The sequence below is a fragment of the Amblyomma maculatum genome, chromosome 2, assembly GCF_055883805.1.
Source record: "Amblyomma maculatum isolate TAMU_Amacu chromosome 2, ASM5588380v1, whole genome shotgun sequence".
NCBI lineage: Eukaryota > Metazoa > Arthropoda > Arachnida > Ixodida > Ixodidae > Amblyomma > Amblyomma maculatum.
In genome coordinates this window covers 202,354,226-202,365,863 of record NC_139345.1, presented here as the reverse complement: position 1 = coordinate 202,365,863, position 11,638 = coordinate 202,354,226, and the positions used below count along the sequence as shown (strand labels likewise).

Sequence of the window (11,638 nt, the reverse complement as noted above, 5' to 3'; positions counted from 1 at the left end):
CGTGCGCAGAGTGGAGTGGTTGGCAGCCATTGTCTCCCTCCTCACACAGAGCAGACAACTGACGTTACATGGCATCTCTTCTCTAGCTGCAACACAGCAGGCCCACACCTGTGTAGCCTAGGCTAGTTGAACCTGTTATGCCCATTTAAAAACTGCTCGAGTAATTCATCCGTACTAAACAGGCATGAAACAGATAACGAGTCAAGCACATTACTCCTATGCCATGCAGGCACGTTCTTGGTTGAAGCAGGTCTTTTTAGCTATGGCTGTTGGTGTTTCACGTAATGTGGTAGCTCACGAGTATAAGCTAATGAGTAGGTGTGGGATGATAGTGTCACAAATTCAGGAATCGGTGATTCAGCGAGTTGTAAAGTAATGAGGATCTGCAGGGGAAGCCATTAAAACTATCGCATTAGGGCTGATGTCTTCCAGTTTTTTTCTCTTTTCTTGCGTTTTTTTTTTAAGGTTTGATTTTTTTTTTATTTTTGAGGAAATATGCTAAAAGGAACCTATAAAGGTAATTATTGTCATTGTAATGCAGTACACTTCTAGGATTTTTTTTGTTGGTATTCAAGTCAAATTTTAAATGTCTCTGCATACCCCCTTTAATTTACAAATTTCTCAAAATTGCTTTTCGCAGTCTATTTGGACATCATCTCACGGCCTACTCTTAGCTGCCCCCTACTGACATAAACTTGGCCATCTGGGACCAAATGATGCAGGTGAAATGGGCCACAGTGGGGAATGGTTGTGACATTTTCTTTACTTTTCTCATCGGCATGTGTCGAGTTGAAGGGAAAGGAGGGGCATTATTTTTTACCTCCATCTGCGTTAGTAAAACCAGCTTAAAAATTTGTGTTGTGGAAATGAGTGATGAAATACTAATCGTTAGTGCACCTTTTCTAGCCACAGCAAATACCTTTTCATTGTTCCTTTAATCGAGCTGAACTAGTTCGTTCATTATCACAAAAATGTATGCAGCTTTGCTTTCATCTATTTGTTCCTTCTTTGTTGTGGTTTCCATGCAGCAGTTTTATGACACCTTCATTCCTTTCGTGCACAGACAAGGGTAGGAAAATGAATGGCTCGTGACGACATGCATATGAAAAAAGCCAAAAGTGATTGAAATCAAGTAAAGCATATGGAAACTTTTATTATTGTTGTTTCACAGGATATTCAATGGAAAATTATTACTGTAATCGTTTTTTACCTGAAAGATTACGGTGGAAGTAGGAGAGACGGCAACTATATGTAAATAGAGAGATCCAAAGCTACAGCAGTGGCTGTTAAACCTTGTTCGTCCAAGTATATACTAATTCGGTTGTGCATAGCTGAATATTGAGATTGCTCACAAGGGTCACCCCCAACCAATGCGGCAATAGGTCTAATACCACAAGTGCCACTTGGAATGCGATTGAGTGGTGAGAGTAACAGCTGTACCAAAACCCTTTAGTCCTCCTCTAGGAGCACCAAAGGGTTCTAGCCAGAGCCACTGTTAAAGGTATACTGCAGGGAATTTGCAACTTTCTCTGAAATCGCTGAAATTGCATTCGGGAGATACAGTTATCAAAAGCTGTTTTGTGCACTGCTTTCAGATTATTGTACTGGCAAGTTATATTTTGTAGAAGATGGCTGTAAAAGTGTGAACTTTCCTTAGAACTAGTGCTAGGTAGTTTTTAATGAGGAATTATATACAACTCTGAAAAGTTTTGTTAAGCAAAAGCTGTAAAGAACTGTATTAACACGATAAGTACAAACCATCTTCTCTTGGTCACGTGTCAGTGTATGTTGTGCCTCGAGGCTCCTGTATTGTGCTCTTTCTGTGACGGGTTCCCTGCGGCATAGGCAAGTGGCTTTGCCTTATGAGTGACCTTAAAGCAACTCGCACTTCCTTTAGTTTTGCACTTGTACAATCAAGCACAAGAGACGAATTATAGGGTCATTCAGCACTACACATCTTGCATCTACAGTACACCTAATGTGGAAAGCCTGGGAGTGTTGCCAGCAATCTCTCTGTTATGCTTTTCTCACTCCGAATTTTTTTTTTTATACTGTCCTCAACAGTTGAAAACGCAGCTGAGTTGATGCAGATAATTTTCGGATAATGATTGGGTTTGTCCGCACATTCACGAAGCATGCTTGGGTAGAAATACAGAAAAATACCGAGTTCTCACTATACACTAACTATCTTAAACGCAGTGGCGAACTGATTGTAATCTTCATTTATCGGAATTTGTTTTTGGCAGAATCACAAAGTGGCGGAAATATGTGTAGGTGGTTTCTTCACATTCACATTCAAGAGACTAACAGACCAAAATTTGTCATAAATTATGATGGAAATGGCAGCTCTTGCCTTGCAATTGAGGACAGCAGTACAGGAAGCAAAAGGATTTATTTATCACTGAAAATCTTATCAAATGAGCTAGAGTGTTACATTGCTGTGAAACCTTGCCGTTACCGGTGCATCCCACCATATGGCCACATCTCGGTGAAGTATTAGAGTGCACATGATTTTTTCTTTTTCTTTCACGAGTGTTCATGTTCTATTTTAGTTTATGCACTCTCTGGCCATCACTCTGCTGATTATAAATGCTCCCTTCACTTCGCCACTGAAGTGCGTCTAGCTTCTGTCACTCAGTGGAACCACAATGTTTTGCATTTCTTGGCTGCAATGGCGACCACGGTCATTTAATGCTTGCATAGACTTAGGCGTTTGTCAAAGTGGCATAACAGCTGGGTGCGGGAACTCATATATATATTATTCTCTTCTGTAGAAAAAAATGGATGTCTGGCAGCAGAGCTTTCTTTTTATATTAGCTTTCAATACATCCTTTTTGCCCGCCTGTGATTGACATTTTGCTCATTTATCATGGTTTCCAGCTTCTTCATACAAACAAAAGACATCAGTAACATCAACTGATGAAAATATTCTTGGTAAAAACTTTTCTACAGCATTTCTAACAAAAATTTCATGGAATGATTACCTTAGAAGTATGTTTTTCATTGTGCCGAAAAGATTAGGTGTTTAAACTTTTGTAAGGTGTGAGAAATGTATTCATTTTGCAAAGCCATTGTTGTTGCACGTTGCAGCCATAAAAAGTTTGCAATCTGCAGTTCTCGTAGAACGTAAATTCACTAAGGTGTAAACAAAATAAATGAGAGATATAATTAGCTGAGGAGGAAAAACTCGAAAGCCCATCATATTCTCCACTGTAGCCATAGAAAAAAGTCTAGCTCTTCCGCACGATGACACAGCTAGGCAGCTCCGAATGGCTTTATTAACCACTGGCTGTTTGTGTCACAGGAACACTTTTGTTCCTAATACAGTGTGCATTAAAAAACGTTTTGCTTTTTGTCCTGTAACTCATTACATGATGGAACTGAAAGAATTTACATTTAAAATAACGCTTAGAAATGAGCTCAGTCCTACTTCACACATTTTGATTCAGTTTTCACTGGTGGCAGCACGCTAACTGTGAATGGTGCATCTGTTGACTAAACTATCAGTGAACAGCAGTTGACGATTTAATTTATTCTAGGAAGCAGCTAGAAGTTCAATGGCACAAGGTTGGTACTGTGGGGGGCACGAGGTAAACCAGCAACTTTTGATGTACAGACTGATGTACAGACGTCAGCAAGTCTGCCCGGAGTGCTCGAACACCAACCTGTCGCACAAAGAAAATGAAATTTTTGAGCAGGGGCCCAATTCTAGGAACAATGATGGCGCTATACTGAAGGTGCATAGGCATACTACTTGCACTGACAGCTACACTTTACCACTAATAGAGCAGCCCAGACAAAATTTCACTTTGTTCACTCCGCAGCACACCTCTCCAGCATTGTAGACGTGCCGACGACTGCACTAGTGGTGAAAGTGTGTTGCTATTGCTAGGGGGAAGGACTATACAACCAAGGCACAGCAGAAGCCAAATATTATAGTGATTGTGTTCAGCCATTTCGCTGCTAATATGTTATTATTATGCTATTATGAATCAAATCATATAAGAATACCCAAGTACAGATGCAGATCTGCTAAGCGAACTCCGAAGCAGATATCTCAATACCGGTAGCAACCCCAAAGCTACCTATGAGTACGAAGGGGTTCCTAATGAAGACTTCGACAGAGAGATCGCGGAAGCGGAAATTTGGGCCGCAATTGGCCATTTACATACTACCTCTCAGCAATTAACGACTTAATGAATGAATATTGGAACAAAGGTGAACTTTCGCAGATGTGGAAACACGTGAAGGTTGTCTTTATTCCTAAACACAAAAAGAAACTAAGCATAGAGAACTTAAGGCCCATCTCTCTTACGTCGTGCTTAGGTAAACTTATGAAACATGTTATTCTAAATAGGCTTTAGAACTACGCAGAAGAGAATGACCTTCTGCCCAGCTCAATGATTGGCTTCAAAACTCAACTCTCTACTCAGGACGTAATGCTTCAGTTGCATGCAGAAGTGATAGATCCCCCTAACAAAACCGGAACCAAAGCGATTTTTGCCTTGGATCTGGAAAAAGCCTTCGACAATGTCTCTCATGAAGCCATTCTCCAAACCCTCGCCAACATAAACGCAGGGAACAAAACCTTTAATTACATTCCTTCCTTTCTCTCGGGAAGGACTGCGGGCAGAGCTAAGTATAGCAGGACTTGCATCGGACAAAATAGCAATAGGAGACAGAGGAACCCCGCAAGGATCAGTCCTCTCTTCCTTCTTGTTCAACCTAGCAATGATAGGTCTGCCTCCCAAACTTGAAGAAATCCAAGATCTTCAACACTCCCTATATGCTGACGATGTCACCTTGTGGGTAGCAAAAGGTTTGGACGCTCACATAGAGGAAACGCTTCAAGAAGCAGTGAATGTAGTCCAGTCATACACTAACCAGATTGGGCTGAAATGCTCACAACATAAGTCTGAACTACTAGCAGTGAGAAGGAAAACGCAAGACAAAGTAGAGATAAAAGTCTGCCTGCACGGACTACCCATACCCACAGTCGATACTATTAGAGTGCTCGGGCTCTACATCCAGAGCAATAGGAAGGGCAATGTTACTATCAACAGGCTGGAAATGACTGTGCGATAAATCACTAGACTGATACACAGAGTAACGGCAAGAAAGAGGCTGACATTTGTCGTCTTATCCATGCCTTTGTACTAAGTCGATTCACATACTCTGTCCCTTATCTCCGCCTCATTCAATCTGACAAGGAGAAATTAGACACTCATTAGAAGCACCTACAAGGCTGGGCTAGGTCTACCCAGAAACACTGCAACCGAAAAACTTCTCTCACTTGGGATACACAACAATGTAGAGGAGCTGATTGCAGCTACAAAGACTAACAAACTCTAAAGCAGGCAGACAAATTCTCAACCGCACGAGAATTAATGCCGAACCACTAGCCAACCACTAGGACCACTACCAAGAGGAGCTGGCGACAAAATTATCTCCAAACCTGTGCCCAAAAACATTCATCCCTCCTTCCGTGAAGGCAGGAGGAAAGCTAGAGCTAGGGCCCTAAACAGAAAATACCGAAATCACGATGGGGTGGTGTATACCAACGCCTTGGATTACTATATGGCTGACGGTGCCGTTGCTATCTTTGTAATTAAGCAGTACAGTAAGTAAATGCGTATCAGCTGCTTCGGTCAAAGTCCGCTTCTCGGACCAGGAGGAAGAAGCCGCAATCGCTTTAGCTATCGCTACAGCAGATGCGGACATAATTGTCACTGATTCAAAAACTGCCATACGTAACTTCTCGCGTAGCAGAATATCAAATACTGCCAGAAACAACCTCGCGGATATCAGACTCGACAGAGAGATAGAACTCGTATGGACACCTGCCCACTCAGGGTACCGAGGCAATGAGGCTGCTCATCAACACGCTCGAGGTTTTGTCGGCCGTGCGGTGAGACCTAATGCCGAGGAACTTGAAATGGAAGAATTGCTCACATACAGCGACCTACAGCGACATACCCCTGCCAGCATTTTAGTTCATCGGGACAGTTTGCCCATATGATAACAGTAGCAACTAGTGCAGCTCCCTCATGACTGCATGGGCAGCAAGAGCGCAAGTATGCTGCAAGGGAATACACTGTCAAGGTTAAAACATGCCAAAGTTAATACTTTTCTTGCTTCGTGCACACTGACTACAAATGAATTACTTCTCCTCTATGTGAAAACAGTAATAGACTTTGTTTCATGCATTTTGCCTCGCTTAACTGATCAGTATTAGACACATACCTTCACCAGACATTGCACTTCGGGCTGGTAGCAGAAATAAATGGATTAATATATTGTACCAATAAATTATTATTAAACTTTTACCACTTTGTTCGCAAGAAAAAAAAACATTTTTGCAAATGTGCGTAACATGCAAGGCTGATTTTGTTAATGCCCACATCACATTGACACAGATAAAGTAACATAGAGTGTACCAGTGAAAAAAGTGATTTCTAGTCTGTGTTTGTGCTAGGCTTTGTTTCTGCTGCTGTCTGCAATCAACAAACTACATTTCTAAGGATTGCATTTGCAAAAGAAAATAGTACTCATATTAAGACATGCTAGGCTGAGGACCTGGGTTCAGTTCCAGCCATAGTGGTCGTTACATATCAATGAAGGTGAAATGCAAGACACACTTGCAATGTCAGTGCACACGAAGAACCTCAAATCAATGGCATTAATGCAGAGCTGTCCACTATGACGTCTCTTATAGGCAGTTTTTCTATATCACTTATGGAAGTTAAACACCATATACCACACCGAAGGAGGAACAACACTTTCTTTACTGACCAAATAAGTGAAAAAGAAACGAAACTCGCGATTGCCCTGGCCTTTAACCCTGATGTTGAAGGAAAGAAAGTGTATTCAGAGGCAGCAGCTGGTGGTGGCAATTTCCACCTGAGCATGGATATTCAATGAATGCTTGTTTTAATCTGAAAGTAAATCTCTAGAAGGAAAATTGTTGATGAAGGGCGACATCTGCATGTTTTGTTGATGCTATATTGCCATTTATGACACTGTGAGCACCCTTTCACTCTTATCTACTACCCTGCGAAACTAAGAAGCAAACAAGATAGCTTTGAACAGTGCCACATTGCTGCAATACCTAAGCAACAGCTGCACGAGCTGTTTAAAGCCACTTGCAAAATACACAAATCATTTTCACTACATGCACGGCGGAAAGTGTTTGCACGCAGTAGATGGCACTCAGAAAAGTAATGTATCAGCTTTTGGGGTTGAAGCACAGCTACGGACGGTCACCTTTCTTTTTTTTTTTTTTTTTTTATGCAGGCCTTTGCTTCGCTGGACGGTTTAGGTGGGGTTCTCACCTAAATACAAGGCGTGCGATAGCATTTCGGAGCCGATTTGCATATGTTAACGATATGTAACACAAACCTGCGTCTGAGCGCCACGACGGGTTTCATGACGCGGTCGTGCGCCAGCGATTGAATACATGCACAAATAAACCGCATTTAATTGATTCGTGGCAAGACTAGCCACTAGAGCACTAGCCTCATGCAGTCTTTGGGGTAGTCTCGCGGCACATCACGCACGCACATCCAACGGCTAGCAGCAACGTTACTAGAACAAACTCTAGCAGTCAGCACAAGGGATCTTGCGGAAATACAAGGCTTGCGTTCCCTCATAAAATAGATCGCATTTCGGGGCCGATTTGCATGTAAGCGGTATGTAACAAACCTGCGTCTGAGCCACGAAGGGCTTCGTGGAGCGGCCGTGCGCCAGCGATTGAATCAATGCACAAATCGCATTTTGTTCATCCGGGGCAAGACAAGACGACTAGCCTCATGCGGTCTTTGGAGAAGACTCGCGGCACATGTATAGCACAAGAGCACGCACACACATCCACGCAACAACGCGCATCGCACGCTGCCACAACACGAGCGTCGAGGCCCATGCCTTGAGTCGCTAGCGTGGAATGGGGGTGCCGGCCGCAGCTCGTAACAGCCAGCCGAAGGCCTCTTCTCCCTCTCCATCTTCGTTTTCCCCCTCGCGCCGCATCCGTTTGTTGGGATCGGATATACGCGGTGAGGACAGCTGCGTCGTCTGCTACGGCGGCCGCCATTCTCGCGCCCGCGGCATACAGGTTTCGTTCTCGTGGGGGGAGGTCTGCTCGCTTCTGGCTTGCCGCGGGCGCTTAAAGTAAGAAAAATAAGGAATATTCTGGTGCGCTTTTGTTTTACATGAGAATATAATACTTAATTTTGTTGGAGAGCCTGCCTTGTGCTTTTAAAAACAGGACAAGCAGCCAACATCAAGGCGTCGACAGTAACAATGAAAGCGGGTATGCAAGATATGCGCCAAATATGTCAGTGAAGCTCTCCTAGAATCTATCGCTAGAGTTCAAAACCTATCTCTTATGCACTGAACCCTTTGGTGCGTGGAAACAGCAACCCGTCCCAACATAAATTTGCGTCGTCAGGTCGCTTACTCGAGTGAAGCGACCATACTCCTAGAGAAGCAGAAGGAAAAAAAATCCTGAAAACGTTTATTTACCGAGGTTTGCGATAGATTCCGATGAAAGGAACCGTTACTAAGCAGAGGATCATGAAATAAAAAGTTTTGAGTCGCTTTTCAGTTAAATCTCGATGACGGTTATGACAAGGCGTATTCTGCATACCACCACGGGCATTGGCAGCCCTGTTGGTGTTATCCCAAGCAACCACCGACGTCCGTTGTACGTCCGAGCTAGAGCCGAACGTCCTTTGCCGAAATTGTACGTCCGTCGGACATACGTACAACCTCCGGTTTCGGACATCCGTATTCGTACGTCCGTCGGAGGTACAGACTACGTCCGTTTTTGTATATCCGCATGAGAGACGAGGTGTATGTCCGATGTACGTACGGACTACGTCCGTTTTTGTATATCCGCATGAGAGACGAGGTGTACGTCCAATGTACGTACGGACGAGTATGTTTCCAGGACATATATTTCCTCGCTGACAAAATTCTGTTTCAACATTCACACTTGTCTTCAATGCTCGAGATGTGTCCTGCCTAGTAAAAAAAACGGGGCCAATTGGGACCTACAAATGGTCACATCTGGACCCAATTATGGACACCACCTCTCCAATGGATTAGTCCAGTTGGATTAACCAAATGATTCTGCAAATACCAATTCGGCATTCCTAATAGTTTTAATTGCGTGTAAAATTCCATTCGGATTTTCCAAATGGTACTCAAAATTCCAATAGGAAATCCAATTAGGTTTGCAACTTACATTCGGCCCCTGAGATAGCGAATTGTATTATATAACAAATGATTAGCTGGTTGGCCTAAAAAACTGGCACATACACAGTATGGGGCGATTGTCATTAATTTCTCAGCTTTCATGCCGCAATTCGTTGTATCCGTTGGTAGCGGCGGTCGTGATCTTCAATTGTAACTCTAGTTGAGCCTGAACGTATGTACTACACGTACCACCTGCGCGGCTTCGCCATCCACGATGGTCCCCGACGACGTCTTGGCCAACGAAAGCGCCGGATTACCTTGCACTGTGGGTCTTTACAAAAAGTTTTTTTTTTTTTGCTGTTTGAAATCCCCGCCAGTCCCGCCGGCCGGCGGCCGTGCTGTTTGGTTGAAGGTTGCGTATTCCATCGCAGTGTGTGTGGGTTGGAGGGGAGGAGGGGAGATGGTAGGTTTCGCTTGATTATCCTTACAATAAAGGGTTCCTATTTAAAGAAATTAACAATATTCAGTAAAAATATAGTGTTAACTTATTATGGCCGATTCAATTCTGCGCGTGAATGTTTCTGCCGTAGTTTCGTACCACGTGTTTCTGTGCCGCCATTGCCGGCTGTCGTCCTGCCGCCGCGGCTCGCGGCAGCATTTTTTTTTTTTTTCGTTCTGTGCGGGTGCACGCAACCATGCTCGAATGCCTTCACCCATCTTTGTGCGCTGCAAGGACAACGATTGCGCAGTTGTGCCAGTTCCTATAGTGTGAAAGGATTACCCCCTTGGAGCAACAGTGGCTCACGACGACAACACATCAGGACGGACGACTCCGGCGAAAACGACCGCGTTTGAAAGTGAGTACTGCGATCGAGCTTCGTGAAAATCTGTGCAGCGAAAATTGTATGAATATGTAACAGCGCAGTGAACCTACTGACACATTTCAACGCGATAGCATTAAGGAGCTAGTTACACCGAAAACCAGGAGTAATCGGCGCGGTGGCGTCCGTGTATGTCGATTGAGTTGGCTCTCCCTCTCCTCTACGCAAACTAGGAAATTGCTGGAGGTGCTATCGCGTTCCACTCTTGCAATCTTGCGAGGCTTATAACCAACCTCCTTGTTTTCGTCAACCAAGGCGCTGGGTAAACAGTCGGTCTTCAAAGATTTTTTTTTTAAATATGCTTGCCTTCGCTAGTGGCATGCTCTGCATTTTTCAATGCAAGTTGCAGGTTGCGAGGGCACAGTCTGCGCTGCAGTGCATTACAGTGATAAAATGCATAACTGCTCCTGTACAATGCGATAAGCGATAATCGCCCAAGCTCGCGAGCTTGAAAGTTGTGCACCACTACAAAAAAAAAAAATCATTTCAGATAGCGAGTGGCCTTTTCTGTGCTTGAAATTATTGAAGCGCGTTATCAGCTTATTTTAATTTAGGTATGGTCTGTATGATACTGCCTTATGAACTGTTTAGCTTATTTAGCTTTATCCTTGAAGCATTGCAGATGAATCTATGTGATATTCGAAAGATAGCGGGTGCGATATAACTGGCGTGAACTAAGGGAAAGGAGGGCAGAACCTCGCTGATATTTGAGACTGCTTGTAACAAGTGCTGTAGGGCAGGTACAATATGAGAAATACTCAATTTTCTTGTTATTATCCTCCAGAAAACCTCGAGTCAAGGATTATGCTGTGCATGAGCTACAGACTATTTACTAACCTGTTTTTTTTTTCTCTTTTTGCAGAAAGCTGGTCGCTTCCACTTCATCACGGAAGATGGATGTGCGCTTCAAGTTTTACGTCATATTGAGGAATTAGACATTTTACAATAAAATATGCCTGTTGTACTTTAAGCTGCTTTTCTATTTTATTGCCTCGTGGGAGCGAAAAAAGCATGCATGCAGCATATATGCGAATATGCGAGAAAGATCCGGGAACGGACGTCCGAAATGGACGTCCATTGGCCAGACAAACATGTCCATTTGGACGCCCATCGGACGGCCGACGGACGTCCACTGGCTGTTCGCGGACGTCCATCGGCTATCCGGAACATCCGAAACGGATGGCCATTGGCCGTCCGATGGATGTCGGTGGTTGCTTGGGATCATTCCTGCGCATGTTTAATGTCGAGAACAAAACGCTTGAAAAATGCCACAATCCACTGCGTGGAGGAGGGGGGGGGGGGGTTGAACATTTATTTTAGATCACATCTCCCTCAATTGAAAGCATTTAATTCTGTTCACTTGTTTTGTAGTTAATTTCAAACTACTAAGTTTATTAGAACTGCTGGAACACATCGGGTGATTTCCGCCCAAGCTTCTTTGGCGTTCTTTATTAAATTTGTAGCTATGAATGTCCCAATACAGGTGACTGCAATGGATGGGTAAGAAAACTGAGCAGACGCGGTCAATGACACAGCGTCTTGGTTTCGCACGTTCTGAAAAAAAA

The 11,638-nt window shown here is 43.7% G+C and overlaps 1 long non-coding RNA gene across 1 annotated transcript; it reads right to left on the bottom strand.

The window, feature by feature from the left end:
- Window positions 1-2,373: 2,373 nt before the first annotated feature.
- On the bottom strand, window positions 2,374-8,041 carry LOC146201083 (uncharacterized). Its single transcript, XR_014705285.1, has 2 exons — window positions 7,702-8,041; window positions 2,374-3,665 (listed from the first exon to the last, which is right to left on the bottom strand). It is a non-coding gene; the product is annotated as an uncharacterized LOC146201083 (long non-coding RNA).
- Between the last annotated feature and the right edge of the window lie 3,597 nt (window positions 8,042-11,638).